We start from the raw sequence: 16,913 nt of genomic DNA, 5'->3' as shown, positions 1-16,913 counted from the left end.
AGAAATTTATTTTCTCACAGTTCTGGAGGCTGAAAGTGCAAGACCAGGGTGCCAGTGTGGTTGGGTTGTGATGAAAACCAGAGGCAAGTTGCAGTTTTCTCTAGGGTTTTGGAGAATTCAAAAGCATTAAGCTTTTGATAAAGATATTAAGCTTTATAATAATAGACTTTGAGGGGGAGAGAGAATTCAAGCTATTAATTAGAAAAAAAGGAGATAACTAGATTCATACCATAAGCTGTTGGTAGGGCATACTAGTTTCACCGGAAATGAATTCATGTGCATAGCTGTTAAGCCCTTTGGTATTAAAAGTTCTTCAGCTGTTCAGATTGGTTAACCTTTTTACATATTCATGGTGCATAAGAGCATGGGCACACCTAAGTAGCCACAGAATATGAGGCAAGGCTTTAGTGGTTCTCTCATAAAATAAAATGCTTCACAAGCTTTTTAAAAGTGAAAACCCAAGGCAGAACCTTTGCTTAAGGTCTAAGTGTGGTAAATTAGCCTGTTTAAATTTGTGGGAGAATTGGTATCTTTTAAAAACCATATCAACAATCTGTTGAACTGTATGCTTTAAAAAACAGTAGTGGTTTAAAACAACAGTGAGACACCGCTACACGCCTGTAGAGATGACCAAATTCCGGGGCACTGATGACACCAGGCGCTGGCGAGGGTGGGGGCGACAGGAGCTCTCCAACATTGTTGGTGGGAATGCAAAATGGTACTGTCACTTTGGAAGACAGGTTGATGGTTTCTTACAAAACTGAATATACTCTTACCATATGACCCTGCAATTAGTTACCCAAAGGAGTTGAAAACTTATATCCACACACAAAAATGGCGCATGGATGTTAAAAGAATCTTAATTCATAATTGTTCAGACTTGGAAGCAACCAAGGCATCCTTCAGTAGGTGAATGGACAAATAAATTAGTGCATCCAAACAATGGAATATTATTCAGCACTAAAAAGAAATGAGCTGCTAAGCTATAAAAAACATGGAGAACCTTAAACGCATATCGCTACGTGAAAAAACGCCAATCTGGAAAAGCTATGTGCTGTATGACTCCAACTATATGGCGTTCTGGAAAAGGCAAAACTAAGAAGACTAAAAAGATCAGGGGTTGCCAGGCTTGTGTGTGTGTGGCGGGGGGAGGGGTGGGGAACGTGAGGGGAGAGATGAACAGACAGACCACAGAGGATTTTTAGGGCAGTGAAAAGATGCAATTATGATGATGGACACATTAAAACGCCCCGCAAACAAATAGAGACTTCCTCCAGTCTCTCCTTCTCTAAAACATAAAGTACCAAAAATTAAATTAGAATTTTACTGGGTTCATCAGTTCAAGATATTAAATTGTATGGTTTTCAGCATTCTTACTGTCCCTGAGGCCTGTGCTGAGCCCCGCCCTATTTCTGATGGTTGGCCTTAGAGTCTGGGACAGGGAGCTGACAGAGGCTAGGAGCCAAAGCTGTGTGAGGGGTTAAAATGCAGTACAGAGCCCTGGCTGGTAGCTCAGTTGGTGAGAGCATTGTCCTGTACACCAAGGGTGTGGGTTTTATCCTCAGTTAAGGGCCCATACAAAACGCAACCAATGAGTGTATAAATGAGTGGAACAGCATATTGATGTTTCTCTTTAATAATAATAATAATAATAAAAATAATAATAAACAGTACGAGTGCTCTGGCAGTGTTTTTTTATTGGCTGCATAGTATTCCATTGTAAGTTGGACTGTAATTTCTTCTCCTAGCCTCTATCGATGACCTTTTAGGGCATTTTGAGTATTTCGATATTATGAACATTGCTGCAAGTGAACATCTCTGAGCCTGTTGCATGCACACATGCAGAGAGATAATGGTTGGATATGGTCTTCAAAATGGTTGGAAATGGCAGAGAAAAGCATGAGCATATTGTAAAAGATGCTGCCAACCTATCGTCCAAAGAAAATGTACCATTTTCTATTATCTCCAGTGATGCATGAGGTGCTGCTCTACCCCAGTTTGCGCACACTGGAATTAACAAACTTAAATCTTGGCCAGTCTCACCAGTGAAAAATGGTCTCTTATTGTTTTAATTTTCATTTTGTTACTTAAAGAAAAGTTGCATTTTTTAATGCTTATTGGTTATTTGCATTTCTATTTTTGTAAAGTACTCATTAATTTCCATTGCCCTTTTTTCCTTATTGGTTTATGCATTGCATATTTTTTCATATTCATTTGTGAAAGCTCTTTATCATGGGAATTAGTCTTTTTCATTTTCATTTTTATTTTTTTTTAAAGATTTTATTTATTTATTTTGAGAGAGGGAAGGGAGGGAGAAAGAGAGAGAGAGAAACATCAATGTGCGGTTGCTGAGGGCTGTGGCCTGCAACCCAGGCATGTGCCCTGACTGGGAATTGAACCTGCGACGCTTTGGTTCGCAGCCCGCGCTCAATCCACTGAGCTATGCCAGCCAGGGTTCATTTTTATTTTTTAATTATTATTTTTAATCCTCACCTGAGGATATGTTTATTGATTTTACAGAGAGAAAGGGAGAGAAGGAGAAACATCACTGTGAGGGAGAGACACCGATGGACCGCCTCCCGAATGTGGCCCCCCACCCCACTGGGGATCAAACCCACAACCTTTTGGTGCACCAACCAACTGAGCCGCCTGGCCAGGACAGTCTTAAATTTCTTTTAGTAAATTTTATATTTCAGAACAGTTTTAGATTTACAGAAAAATGAGATGATAGTACAGAGAGTCCCCTATCCCCACCCCAGTGTGCCCCTTATTAGCATCCTACAGAGTACGGTGCATGTGTCACACTAATGAGCCAACGGTGTCATATTATTATTAGCTGAAGTCCACAGCTTATTCGAATTTCCTTAGTTTTTCCCTAATGTCATTTTATTTATTTATTTATTTATTTTTTTTGGTTCTGGGGTCCTGTCCGGATTCCACATCCCTTTTAGTTGTCATGCCTCCTGAGGCTCCTCTCAGCAGTGACAGTTTCTCAGACTTTCCTTGTTTTTGATGGCCTTGCCAGTTTTCAGGAGTGCTGGGCCTATTTGTAAAATAGCCCCTTAATTGGAATGTTTTTCTCATAATTAGCCTGGAACTATGAGTTTGGGGAGGAGGACCACAGGGAGAGAGTGCCACTTTCATCACATCACATCAAAGGTACATGATGTCAATCTGCTTTGTCACCTTGGCTGAGGTGACACTTTGTAATGTTGACCTTGGTCACCTGGCTGAGGCTGCATTTGTCAGGCTCCTGCACTGTGAACTGTCCCCCTGCCCCACTCCCACAGTGTGCTCTCTGGAAAGAAGTGGCTCTGTGAAGCCCACATTTAAGGAGAGTGGGGTGGGAGCTACCCCCTCGGGGGCACAGAAGTCACAGATATAGTTTGGAATTCTTCTGGTGAGAGGTTTGTCCCTTTCCCACCATTCACGTACTTTTCAGTCATTTATTTCAGATACACTCATGGATATTTATTTATTTTTTATAACAGCTTTATTTATTTTTTATAACAGCATACATCATACAGCTCACCCATTTTAAGTGCAAAATTAAATGGTTCATGGTACATCCGCCGAATTGTGCAACCATCAAAAAAAATTGCGCAGCCATCACCATAATCAATTTTAGAACATTTCATTGCCCTCAGAAGAAACCCCATGACCTTTAGCAGTCCTGCTTCTCCATTGCCTCCCACCCCCCTCCCCTCAGCCTGCAGCAACCGCTAATCCACTTTCTGTCTCTGTGGATCTGCCAAATCTGTACATTTCGTATAAATGGAATCATAAAGTATGTAGTCTTTTGTGACTGGCTTCTTCCACTTAGCATCATGTTGTCAAGGTTCAAGTTTCAGTGACTGCCTGACCTTCTCCAGCGTTCAACCTAAAAAACAGGTGCAGCCTGTGAAGGGCCAGGTTCTTCTTTCCATGGTGATGGGTTGCATCCTGCTGGGAGTGTTGCCCAGCCCTACACCTGGGACCTGTCTCTATGAGCAGCTCCTGCCCTTCCTCTTCTCTCCTCATTCCCTTCAGCATGTTCCCGCCAATGCCCAGGTCTTTGGACTCCTACTTCCCCAAGGAGAATCTGAGAAGCTGTTTTTTGCTAAAGTTTTAATAGCTGATACTGGTTTCCAAGGCTGACCCTCTGTTGTATTTAATCTTTGATGTACTGGTCAACAGAATTTCAGGATGTGACAGGTTAATAAGGGACATATTTGGGGATGAGGAGTGTTCTGTTTTTCCTTATATTCGGTGTGGTACAATTCAGCAAATACACTTCGTCAATTGAAGTGGACTCATTAATGGAGATAATCTGAGCTTCTCAAGGATGTTATGAGTCGATGATCACTCATCGACTGTTGTGATTTCTACAGAAGGCCGGCTCAGTTGGCCAGAGGGCTGCGTGAGGACGTTGCAGGGTTTTCAGAGGTAATCAGACAAAGTCTCGCACTCTAGCAGGGAGACAGGCTCATAAATAACTCACAGGCTAGCAGAGAGCAACGTTGTGAACAAGGTTAAGCAAAGCATCTTGGGAACCTTGGAGCCAGCTTGGATTCTGGCTGGGGTTTGGGCTTAGCAGCTGTGTGGGTTGAGCCACTGGGGCAGGGTGGGCAGGTCTGGGACAGAGATGGAGGGCGAGCGGTTCAGGTCAGAGCACAGGCTGAGTAAAGGCTCCGAGATAAGAAAAGGCTGTGCATGTTTCAAGAAGGACAGGCAGCCAGGGATGCAGGGGTTTGTGCGTGTAAATGTGGAGAGGGCGGCATGTAATGGTGGGAAAGGCTGGAAGGGAGCAAAGTGGGGAAGGATGTCTCAGGTGCGCAGTTTGGATGATACTTGACATGCAGCGGAAAGACACTAACCCTCTGGGTCGGGGAGGAGCTGGACGAGACGGCTGGGAAGAGGGGCTGGTGCGGAGGAAGGAGAGGATGTGTGTGTGGGGCAGACTGCTTAGGAGGAAACTGCATGCCACGGGCAAAAGGTGCAAGAAAGGCCTGCCTCTGCGGCTTCCCGTGTGAGTGACCTTGGACAAATTCATTTCCTTCCCCCGAGCCTCTTCTTCCTCAACTCCAAAATGGGACGGGCAAATTCCGAGGAGTGTGATGTGAGGCTTAAGGGAAAGAATTTAGGGAGTGGGTTTGTCTGTCATTGGTGAAGCATGTAGGGCCCGTGGACTGGAGAAGGGCCGGGGAGCATGGTGGGGAGGGAAGATGACAGTGATGACCATGTGGCAAAGAGTGTCCCTCATATTATCTCATTTAATCCTTGCAACAACCCTTCAAAGTGGGCATTATTATTATTCCCATTTGACAGATGAGGAATCTGGGTCTCTCAATGGAAAAAGGACTCACCTACAGCTAATACTAGTAAGTGGAACCAGGTCAGGGTGCCTGCAAATAGTGGGGGGCAGTCCCTTCCTTCTGTCTCTGGGAGAGGGGAGGGGGAGGGTGGCTGGGTGTTGGCTGGGGCAAGGAGATAGAGGTGGAGCTGTGTCTGAGGCTGTTTGCACTCCCCTGTTGGCAGGGATGAGTGGTGGGTGTGGACAGGGTTTGGGTGGGGACAGTTCTTGAGTGGGCCTATTCTTCTCTCAGCCTAGGCACCTGTGGGGGCCTCGTGGGGTCAAGGTCTGTCAGCCTGAGAGTGGGGGGACACCACTGCGTGGTCTTGGCTGTTGCTTGTTTGTCCTCATCTGTAAAATAAAGCTGTTGGGCCGATAAGTGACCTGTTTTTTTTTTCCTAATGACCTAAGACTTCATGATCAGCAGAGTTCTCAAATTAAAAAACATTGAAAACATATTATATTCCCATGGTTCAAATTCAAAAAGCATTAAAGCAGTCACAATGCTCCCTAGCCACTCAGTTCTCTTCTTCGGAGGCAGTTGGTGTTATTAGTTGCTCCCACGGAGATGGCAAGAGTGAGTCATTCAAGGCTGAGTCCTGAGGAGCCCAAGGACAGGAAGAGGCATGGAAACCTCATCAGATAGGATGGCATTAATCAGGGTGGGCTTCCTGGAGGAACCTAGTTTTGAACCAGGTTTTACAAGAGGAGTGTTAACTTAGGGCAAGAAACAGGCCACAGAGGAGGGTCAGTTCTCAAATTAAAATCAGGATGGTCCCCCAAACCTGTCCTTGCCCAGCCACCTGCACAAACCAGGAACTTGGGAACAATGTTGTACCTGTCCCCTCCTTACCCGTGTCCAGCCCACCGCTGGGTCTTGCCCTCACCACCTCCTTAGCTCACTCAAGAGTCCTCCTGCTTCGCTCCATCTCCAGCACTGTCCCCCTTCACAAGCCACCACTGTCCCACCTGGGCACCTGCAACAGCATCTAACCTGGCTGCTTTGCTCTTTTCCACCCAGCAGCCTGGATGATGTCTCCCAAACGCCCATCAGATGGTGTGAAGGAGAGTGAAGGGAAACGGGTCGGCTGATGCTCTGATACGGGAGGCCAGGCAGGGAGGCCAAGAGAGCAAGGAAAGCCCTCTCTTCTCCCGCAACCCTGCCCCCTGGGAACCTCCCGCCCCAGTAAGGAGGCTGAGCCCACCGGGCGCTGTCAGGGCAGCTGCACAATTCTTTTACACAGCAATTTATGCAGTTTGCAACCATACATGTGCGCGCGCGCACACACACACACAGAGCGAACATTTGGAATAGGCAATACCTCTCCTGTGTGAAAAGATTCATTGTCAAAAAGTCACTCTCCTACCCTCCCAGTCTCCCAGTCCCCCCTTCTCCCCACCCAGATAACTACATTACCTCTTGTGTCTCCAGAGTTTCTGTATATAAAGGTAAGAAAATACAAATTTGTACTTTATTCCTTCCCCCTTTTTTAACATAAATTACACATACTGCTCATTCTGCATCTGATTTTTTTTAATCTTAAGAATGTGTCGTGGAGATCACTGCGTGAAGCACACAGGGAAGGCTCTCACTGGAAGCATCTGTTGTAAAGCGATGGCTGTGCACTGTCCTGCTACACGGATGCGCCGTAATTTATGCAGCCGGCCCCTACTGACGAGTGCATGGGTCATGCTCCAGTCTTTTGTCATTATAAACAACGCCACAGATCACCTTGTCCACATGCTGGAGTCTGTAGATTAATTCTCCAAAAGGGGGTCGTCGGGCTACTGGGAAGTGTAATTGTAACTTAGACAGACATTGGGACAGGGACCTCACATCCACCTTTTAGCAGCAAGCCAGGCCAGTTCCCCGGAAGAGCTCCGCGGTGCCCCGCCTGCCTCCCTCCTCACTCTCTCCTGTCCCACAGGTACGTACAGGAAGGGCGTTTCCGCATCGAGGAGAGGACGCTGACAGCCTTCCAGTGGCTCTACAGCCCACAGCATCATCGCATCCTCAGCCGTGCTGACCTTGAGTCTCCCTCCAGGTAAACTGATCTATGGCCCTAAACCTCACTCTTTGGCCAGACTCCAGGCCCCCACAGGTGGCACTCATGCAGCCACATTGGTCCCTAAATCCACATTGGGGAACACTTGCCCTCATTCGTGGAGAGGCCTCCTGGGATTCTGGAAAGAGTTTGTCCAGCCTAGAATGCACTGAATGATTGGAAGTAGTTCACTGCCTCTGCTTTCTCCTCTGTAAAATGGGTATGACCATATTCTCCCCTCTATGAGGAAGATCATGAGTCTTGAGTGAAGTGATGCCTGCAGAAATTCCCAAAGCCAGGAAATCTACTAGCTCCTCTTAATGTGGGAAATAGAAGCCAGATTTGCTGGGCAGCCCCTGCTTTGACCTGGGTGGAGGCAGCCCCGCCTTTCTTGTGATGGGCTGGGAGATGAGGGCTTTTCCTGGCCTAGATTCCTGTTCCTAGGCTCCTGACCACTCTTTTTTTTAAAATCCTTACCTGAGGATATGTTTATTGATTTTAGAGAGAGGAAGGGAGAGAGAGACAGAGAGAAACATTGGCGTGATAGAGAAACATTGATTGGTTGCTTCCCATAGGTGCCCTGACCAGGAATCAAACCCCCAACCTTTTGGTGTACGGGACGATGCTCCAACCAACTGGGACACCCGGCCAGGGCCCTGCCACCTCTTTGTTTATACTGTGGACAGGTGTGACCAGTGTTATTGGTCTCTACAGAGATCTCCTGGGTGGCCCTGCTGCCGCCACATCCCTTCCCAAGGCTTCAGCCAGATCTGATCCTGGACCTTTATTATCTCTTTCCCCATCAAAACTTCTTTGCATTAGATTCTAAATGAGCAGAACTCTTGAAGCCAAGGACGAACAGATCTCTCCTCCAGGGGTGCTTGAAGGGAAGAGGATGGATGTGGTGTCGATGGGGGGTTCACCACGGCACCATGGGCCGGCCAACCGGAGAGCAAGGATGGTGCTCGTACTGCAGCTCCCCACACTTGCCGCAGGGATGTGTGCCGATGTGACGGGAGCCTTCACCTCGCCAGACATCTGCCGGGAATCCTAGTTGCCTGAGAGCAGTGCATCTGCTCCCTGTGATCTCACTGATGATTTCAGAAGGTCCAGGAAGCAGGGAGGTGGGTGGATACTCTGGATCCATCTCTGTCTGAAGAGGAAAAAGTCATTAGATGATGATGCGGAGCAGGTGACTGGGAAAGGTGACTCAGGCCACCTGAGAACACTTGGTGTTTAGGGAACGGGTGCCCTGGACTCCAGAGGTGGATTTCAAATAATGTAGAGAAAAGATGGGTGTTGGAGCAGGAGTTGTGAGTTCCAGCAATAATGGTTCTTTTCTTCCCACAAAGCCTTGCAGGGGACACAGGAAAGTGACCTGGGAGATGGCAGGGCTAGGGAGGTTGATGAGTGAGCTGCCATTGGCCAAGTCCTGCTCAGTGTGTCTGTGAGTGGCGAGGTGCAGAAGGATGTGGACAGCATGTCGGTGCCTTTGCTGACGGCAGGAACTTGGCACCATCACAACAGTTGAGATGTCAGAATTGGGATCCACCTGGCCCCGGGGCGGGGTTTGGATTCCAGGTCCTGCCAGGTGTAGGAGGTGCCATTTAGAAGGGAGAAGTCCATTTTGGCCTCCAATCCTGTCTGCGCCTGGGCAGCAGGGTGAGGGATCAGAGCTGCCCGAGGGGCTCGAGTAGACCAGATGCTTGGGTGTGGCCCCATGACTTAGGTTTCAAGAAAATGCTCGCACGCAAAGCTGCAAGAGCTCAGGGCAGCGTCCACAGCGAGGGCGGGAAGGACCCGCTGTTCTGTTCTGAGTCTCAGACTTTCAGCGGAATGTTCCTTTGATTTCCGTTCATTTATTATTGGATGGGAATTGCACACAGTTCCGCTGCTAACACTGTGCCAGATGTCACCCTTGAACAGCTGAGCAGATTGCCTTCCGGGGCGATGGACCAGGCTGCTGAAGGGACTCAGACCGAGGGCTGGCTACCCCATCTCCTTTCTTCCTTCCACCTGCTGCGGGGCAGGCCCCAGGGCTACAGTGCCTTTAGTTTCAAGGCAGACAAGGACCTGCCTCCACGGGGCACACTTTCTAGTGGGAGAGACAGACGGTAGCTGCATGGACAAGGACATTTCAGAGCGAACTTTTCAGACCACGGAAGAAACTAAAACAGGGCAGAGATAAAGCGTGACCAGCGGGCATGTGGAACTTCGGGAGAGGTGGAAATTCTCCCGGAGAAAGTGACCTTTGAGCTGAGTCCTGAAGGACACAGGGGGTAGCCATGTGGAAAAGGTGCTGGTTGAATGGATGGTGGGGAGAGGGCTCAGGAAATGGGGAGGAAGAGTGTCCCTGCAGGAGGAACAGCTAGTACAAGGCCCTAAGCATGTTCTGGAAGCAGAAAGCCATTGTGGCCAGAGCAGAGTGAGGCCGGTCGGACAGGCAGAAGCAAGGCCCACTCGCTGGTGATGAAAGGCAAGGCTTTCTAGCACCCAGAGCTGCCTGAGGACCCTGTAGGTAGCCGCCTGAGGGAGTGAGTGCCCCATTACTGGGGTGTGCACCCCTTATTCAGAGGCCTCCCGCCCTGGAGGTTACAGAGGAAGAGACTTGGGCATCCCAAAGGCTGCCTAGAAGATTCTTCGTCCCTTCAGTCCCCTCAAGTTCATGAGTATCCCTTGGTTTGGACGAAGCTGAGAAAATTTGTGTGGAGTGAGTGAATGAAAGCTCCAGGCTGCCAGGTCCAAGCAGGGGCAGTTTCAGGAGTTCTGGCATCCTTGACGCCCCGCATTTCCAAGTGCAGACAGCACCGTCTCCCCTCCCAGGTCCCACCCTTCTTAGAGCTGGGGATGGCTCTAGAGTGTCTTCAGTAGACCAGGAACCCATGGATCTGCCTGCACCTTGGTTGCCCACTGCACTGCCTTGGGGCTCCGTCGTCCAGGAACTTCTCTGGGCAGGGTGGGCCATTCCCGCCCTTCTCCCTTGGTCCCTTGGGCGCGCCAGCCCCGGCCGCGCCTTTGTTCCCGAAGATCCGCCTTGGGCAGTCCCAAAGGCGCTCAGGACCCGCGGTATCCCCCCTCCTATCCCCGGCATCCCCCCTCGCAGCCCCGGCGTCCTCGTCTGCCCCGGTGTACGCCCTCCCACTCCCTCTCCAGCAGCTGCGCGGCGGCGGAGCTTGGCGAGCTTTGTGGGCACCACCGGGACCAGGGCGGGCCCTGGGCGGTGGTGTCTCGGGGACCCGAGAGAGAAGTGGGCGCGGCCCGCAGTAAGCCCGGCGGCGGCCGGAGGACCCAGCTTGTGGCCGCGCGCGGACTTGCCGGCGGCTGGCCCTCCAGGTGTGCAGCAGCTGCAGGCGGGAGCAGCTTGGGCCGTGCGGAGCCGCAGCCGGCTGTGCGCGTGTGCGCGCCGCGGTGACGGGGCACGCGCTGGGCGGGCGGCGAGAGCAGCCGGCCGCGGGGGAGGAGGAGGGGGCCTGGGTCCGGATGGAGACGGTGGACGTCGCTGTGGCGAGCGCACAGGCGGAGACAGCCGCCGCGACTGACTGTTGACATTCCGTCCACATCGCAGAGTGAACCTGGGCGCCCGCGTCACAGAAGGTCAGTAGGTCCAGGGCTGGGTGTGAATCCCACAGTCAGCTTGGAGCAGGACGCGAGTCCTGGGTGTAACTGAACGTGGGATTGGGGTGTATGTTGTGAGTGTAAATGCGTGTGTTTGCAAAGAGAAATCCAGTCCGTGCTGGCGTGTGGGAGCTCTGTGCTGCGATTCCACACAGCGCTTCAGCGTAATGGGCTGTGTCTGGGAGGTGGGGTGGCTGTCCTCAGAAACGCACGCCGGCGGGGCGTTGCGCACGCACACCGGGGATAGGGGCAAGCGTGCCTGCGTGAAATGTCGCTCAGTCCCTGTCAAAGTCTCTGGCCGGAGAAGCTGACTGAGGCAACGTCAGAGGTGGGTGTTCACAGGTGGTGGTAGAAGGAAAAAGCCAGGAACCTCAGGAGGACCCTGTTGGCTGGGCGGGGTTGTTTTGTCCCCCACCCTTCCGAGCCCAAAGGTCATAAATGCCACCCCATCTTCTTTCCAACGTGTGCCTGTCACAGGGAGGGGAGTCAGGATGGTGGGGTGCTGACTGAGAGGCCTTTGTGGACCCCTGGGGCAGGACCAGTCTCCAGTCGGATGCTCAATCCTAGGGAGATCCTGGGCGGGTGGGTGTGGGGGAGCCAGCTGGGGTGGGGTCCAGGGCAGGTGTGTGTACAGGGGACCTCAGAACTGGGTAGAATCCACTTGTCTTTGCCACCACCAGACGCTGAGTGTCTGTCTGGACCTGGGAGCTGGTGGTGGGGACATCCTGCTTTCTCCTGTTTTCTGTAGCTCCCTCTGCACCCTTCTTAACAAGCTGAAGGGCATTGACATGCAAGTGGGGTTTGGGCTCTGAATGCTGGTTCTGCCTCTGAGTGGCCTCCGTCAGAGCGCCTTGACAGGGAATAATGGGGGTGTCCCGGGCTGGGCACCAGGACTTGCTAGTTCTGTTCCTGCTTTGTGACCCTGAGGCTGTACCTTTAGCCCCATGGGCCTCAGTTTCCCCGGGGGGGGGGGGAAGGCCCCCTCCCCCGCTTTTCCTGCGATGGTGAGGAGTAAACAGAAGGGTCACACAGCTGGGGCTGTGAGGTCACAAGCCCTGATTTCCCCCAGCAAAGTCCCATCTTTGCAACTTGGGCAGGAGTCCAGGGAGGCTCTGCCTTCTCCTCCAAGCCAGCCCTGAGTTTTCTGAGTCCAAAGGTGGGTCACGGTGGGTGGCTGCTAGATCTGGCCACTCAGGTTTTAAAAAGCTACCTCAAGTCCCTCCTCCCTTCCAAGATGTTGAGGAGTGGGGATGGGGACTGGAGGTGAAGAGCCACAGAAGTTTCTGGGCAGAGGCAGATGCTAAGCTTGGGTAGAGCCCAGCTCTGTCTAGCTGGGACTGATGCTCAGCCCAGGGTGGTGAAGCAATTTGCCGGGAGGTGACCTCAGCTCCAGAGAAGAGGCCCCTTATGCTGCAGGCGCCCCGACACCTTCCCCTCTCTCTTTCTCAGGATCCTGGGTCAAGTGTGGCTGAACCCCCGTGGTTCAGAATGACTTGAACTTGAGGGGAAGGGACCCTAGCCGGATGGTGGTGGCAGTCGCACAGCACAGTGGTTGAGCATAATGGCTGTTGTCACTCAGCCCTGGGTCCACATCCCAGTGCCCCCTGCCCCTCCCGCCCATGCTGTATCCCACCTGTGTTCTGCCAAAGCAGAACCCGAGCTGTAGACTTGGGAAGCGGTCTCAGGGAATAAGGTGGCAGTGAGAGGTATGGGGAGAGAAAGGGAAAGCAGCATGAGGACACAGTCATTTTATTATTGCCGCCGCCCTGTCCCCAGCCACTCTCTCGGGGAGCCTATGGAATGTGTTTCCTGTCGGAGAGAAAAGCAGGGGAGCGGTCGTCCATTAGCTCTGTCCCTGGATGGACAAGGGCACCCCCATGGACATGAACTCCCGTGAGGTTCCAGGCACACATGTGTGAGGCCCGGGGGGCTCCTGTGGGTGCTGCCCTACACTGTGGCTTCGGAGAAGGCCCAGCGTGGCCCCAGACGAAGCTGAGCCGTGTGGCAGCAGAGGCTGTGGCTCGAAGCCAACAGGGAACTCAGTGGTAGTTGCCGGAGAGGCTGGAGCAAGAACTGGGGCCCAGAGGGTTTGAAGTGGCACACTGAGGTGTCCAGCACGCTGAGGTGTCCAGCATGCTGCATGAGCTTGGGCAGATCACCTAATTTCTCTGAACCTCTGTTTCCTTATCTGGGGGTTGTGAGTGTTAAAATAAGATATTTGTTAAATTTTGAACATGATGGGTCCCTAGCAAGAGCCCCATGAACAGAGCCTTTCTGTGTATTCGGGAAGCCAACACGTTATGGGTGGTGGCTCAGGTACCCGCTTGTTCAAGTGGCAGAAGAGGCTGGCGGAGGTGACCACCGAAGGCCTCGCTCCTGCTCGTGGAATCTGGGGCTCCAGGCCCAGATAGCTGACCTGGTCAGTCCCTCCTGGAGCTGTGGCCTCGTCTCCCAGGCCGCCTGAAAGGGTCTGCTTAACAGTCTGTGAATCGGAGCTAGCAGTGCCCTGTCCCTGGGCAGGTTCCTCAGACTCGCCTGTTGCTGGGGTCTGTCCCAGGAGGACGTGGAGCCCGGGAGTAGGCAGAGGGGACTAGCAGGCAGCTCGGAAGCAGGTGCTTGAAGGAGGAGTGGAGGAAGGTGGATGCTGGGGTTTGGAGCTGGCAGATGGCCGTGGGCACCGGTCTGGGCCACAGTCAGTGGGAGGATAGGGCAGGGGGATGGGACAGAGGGCGAGAAAAGATGGGAGGCAGGAAGGGAGGGGAGAAGGGACTGGCAGCGGGTGGCCGAGAACAATGGAGGAGACAGGGCTGTGGGGTGAGTTGGGCAGCCTTGGTGTGAGGGGACCAGGGGTGTCTGGGACGGTGGATGGGCTGGGCCTGTGGGGGCGTGATGATGGGGTGGCATGAGGGAGGGGAGGCAGTGGCTGGGGATTAGTTAGGGGGTTGCTAGGGCATTAGCCAGCGTAGGCTTCATATTTCAGGTTACAGTGCCTGTAAGTCTCTTCATTCCCCTTCTCCCCAGTGTGTCTACCTGTCCCTCCCAGGCCACCACCCTGTTTGGCAGGGGAAGTGCTGTCTGCAAACACTTAGGTTCTGTTGCGAGAGGTGATTGGAGAAGGCGTGGACGTGTCTCTGCCAAGGCCTGTTGCCATGGTACCATGGTGGCCGTTGTCTCCCTACCCTCTCCCATCTCTGAGCAACGGGCCACCCCCTTGGGGAGAGGTCGCACAGCGGGAAGGTGTCCAGCTGCCTCTCGCTCATGCACAGGCGGCTCAGGCTGGCACACAAAGGCCACTGCGTCCATCCTCGGGCCTACAGGCAAGATCGCACCTAGGCTAGAAAGTACAGCAGCCACTGTCTATTGTCATTTAAAGACTCTTCTTGACCCCTGCAATTTGGGCCTCATTTTGTTTTTAGTAAGTTTAGTAAAAAACAAAAATAGCAATCTACCCATCTACCTTCTCCCCTTGTCAAGAGGGCATCTTTATGGAGCCAGATGGCATGCTTTTCTTGCCCACCCCTCCCTCAATGCTTTGGTGTTTCTCTAGTGGGAAGTTCTGCCTTGTGCCTGACCTCAGCCTGCCATGCTGCACTCCCCCACCCCAATGTTTGCCACAACCCTTTGGGGCTTCCGAATAGTCATAAGGAGATTCCTCTCCATCTGCTCAAGATGTGAGGCAGTGCTCTGGCCAGGTAGCTCAGTTGGTTGGAGTGTTTTCCTGTATATCAAAATGTTGTGGGTTCAATTCCTGGTCAGGGCACACACCTAGGTTGCGGGTTTGATCCCTGGTCTGGACATGTATGGGAGGCAAACGATCAATGTTTTTCTCACATCAATGTCTCTCTCTCTCCCTTCCTCTTTCTCTGAAATCAGTAAAAACATATCCTTGAGTGAGGATTAAAATAATTAAAAACAAAGTTGTGGTGGTTGTAGGGGCCTCCCAAGACAGTTGGGACGCCAAGGCAAGGCCTGTGCTCTGAGGGACCTGGCCCGAGACAAGGCTGTGCTGAGCACGCCCCTGCCCACTCGTGGGCTCTGGACTTGCACCTTGCTCTCAGGGCTGGCTGGTGTCCCGCCCTCTTCCTAGTTCAGGTCCAAGGCTGTCAGACTCCTTCCTGGACCCTGCTGGGCATGCTGGCTGAGCCCTGCCAGGCCTGGGTCAACAGATGGCATCGGGCATGGGCACTGGGGGGCCTGCCCATCAGCTGACTGGTAGTGAGCAATAGCAGAAGGAAGTGATGGGCTGTCAGACGCAGCGAGGTGTGCCTGTGTGTGCACACCTGTGCACCCATGTCCCTGGAGGCCATGCTGCTGGGCGGCTGTGTGTGGCTCTGTGTGGGTCCCGGGGCATGTCCCTGTGTGCACTGTTGGGTGCTCTGGGTTCTTGTACTTTTCTCTGGGTATGCATGTTGGCCACCCGCCAGGAGCTCTCCAGGGTCCTTGAGGGTGTGCCTGTTTGGTGGCAGGTGATACTTTAACCCAGAGGGATTTCCTGGCCCTCTGGACACCCTGAGTCTTATGCCCTGCCCAGTTCTGCCCTCTCTCCAAGCTTTCTGTCCTGTCCCTGCCTCTGCCTTGAGGAAGCTGCTTCTCCCCCATGGCTGCGTGGGTGCCCACTGCTGTTGGGGCGGGGCATGGGAGGGACAGCCAGTCCAACCTCCAGCCGCATCCTTCGCGCTCTGAGCTAAGGGGGCGGGTGGGTGAGCCCGGGTTGAGGAGATGAGTCAGGATGGCTGCAGGGGTGGGTGGAAGCTGGGCTGTGTGTCAGCATGCTCCAGGAAATGTGCACCCTCCCCCTGCAACCCACTCTCAGACGCTTGGGCACCAGTGTAGCAGTGTGAAGGCCCTCCCACCCCTGCTGTCCGTGGCCTCTGCCCCTGTAGCTGGCGGAGCGTCTGGCGGGGGCAGAGTGGTCTCTGGGGCTCTGGGCATCCCCCTGGGGGCTGGGCCTCCACATACTTCCTGTCACCATAGTTGTGGGCATTTATGGGGCTCTTCCTGTGCCAGACCCTGGACGGCACACTGCGTGTGTGTTAGCTCACTGGCTCTTCACAACAATCCTGTGAGGTAGGTTCTGGAAGCATCTCCATCCTAGGGGAAGTGGAGGCTCAGAGAGGCTGGGCTACTTCTACAAGGTCACACAATTAGTGAGCGAACCCAGGTCTATTCTTGACACGCGCTGCCGTTCCCTCTACTCTCTCTCTTTTTAAAAATCCTCACTAGAGGATATGTGTGTTGATTTTCAGAAAGAGAGGGAGGGGCGGGGGGGAGAGATCGATGTCAGAGAGAAACATCGATGTGAGAGGGAAGCGTTGACTGGTTGGCCCCCATGCTCGCCCTGACCTTTTGGTGTGCAGGATGACGCTGCAGCCGAGGGAGCCCCCAGCCAGGGCTCTTCCCTCCACTCTTCTCAAAGTCGGATCCATCTCAGCCTTTCGTTCTTCCCTTCAGAGAGGCCGTCCCAGCCCTCCCCCCCCCCCCAAACAGGGCTCCTCACCCGCCCAGTCCCCTTTGATGATGTGGCCGTATGGTAAACACCTGTGTAGTGTAATTCCTCTTTTATCCTCCACCTCCCCACCCCCTAAGTCCTCTGGGGCAGGGATCTGTCTGTCTGGTTCACGGAAATAGCCTCTGCCTCAGCAGAGAGGCTGGAATGCAGTAGGGATACAACAGACGTTTGATGAAAGAATGAATGAACATGTGAAGATATGTCTGACCCTCCTGTCCACTGTCCCTCGCACAGCAGGGACCGCCCCAGAGTGCAGGGAGCACAGGCTCTGCAGCCAGGCAATCGGATTTAAATTTCGACTCTTCCACTGTTCTGGTATCTGCTGCTGCATAATAACCACCCAGAAGCTTTTGGCCTAAAATGATGGTGACACTTATTCAGCTCACGAACCCACAGTTTGGGCAGGGCTAGG

General features: G+C 52.6%; 1 protein-coding gene across 2 annotated transcripts in view; it reads left to right on the top strand.

Moving 5' to 3' along the window:
* The first annotated feature begins 10,846 nt into the window (after window positions 1-10,846).
* RAP1GAP2 (RAP1 GTPase activating protein 2) overlaps window positions 10,847-16,913 on the top strand; it is a 194,578-nt gene continuing 188,511 nt past the window's right edge. Inside the window, exon 1 of one of the 2 annotated variants that reach the window (XM_045835754.1) lies at window positions 10,847-10,971. The gene's annotated coding sequence lies outside the window, so the exon portion shown is untranslated. Of the gene's footprint in view, window positions 10,972-11,305; window positions 11,321-16,913 lie in introns of those variants that run through there. The other variant, XM_045835756.1, reaches the window with a different exon arrangement.

The sequence above is a fragment of the Phyllostomus hastatus genome, unplaced genomic scaffold, assembly GCF_019186645.2.
Source record: "Phyllostomus hastatus isolate PE091 unplaced genomic scaffold, TTU_PhHast_1.1 phas_contig_210, whole genome shotgun sequence".
Taxonomy (NCBI): Eukaryota; Metazoa; Chordata; class Mammalia; order Chiroptera; family Phyllostomidae; genus Phyllostomus; species Phyllostomus hastatus.
The sequence above is the reverse complement of the archived record's forward strand: the minus strand, read 5'-3'. Positions and strand labels throughout refer to the sequence as shown.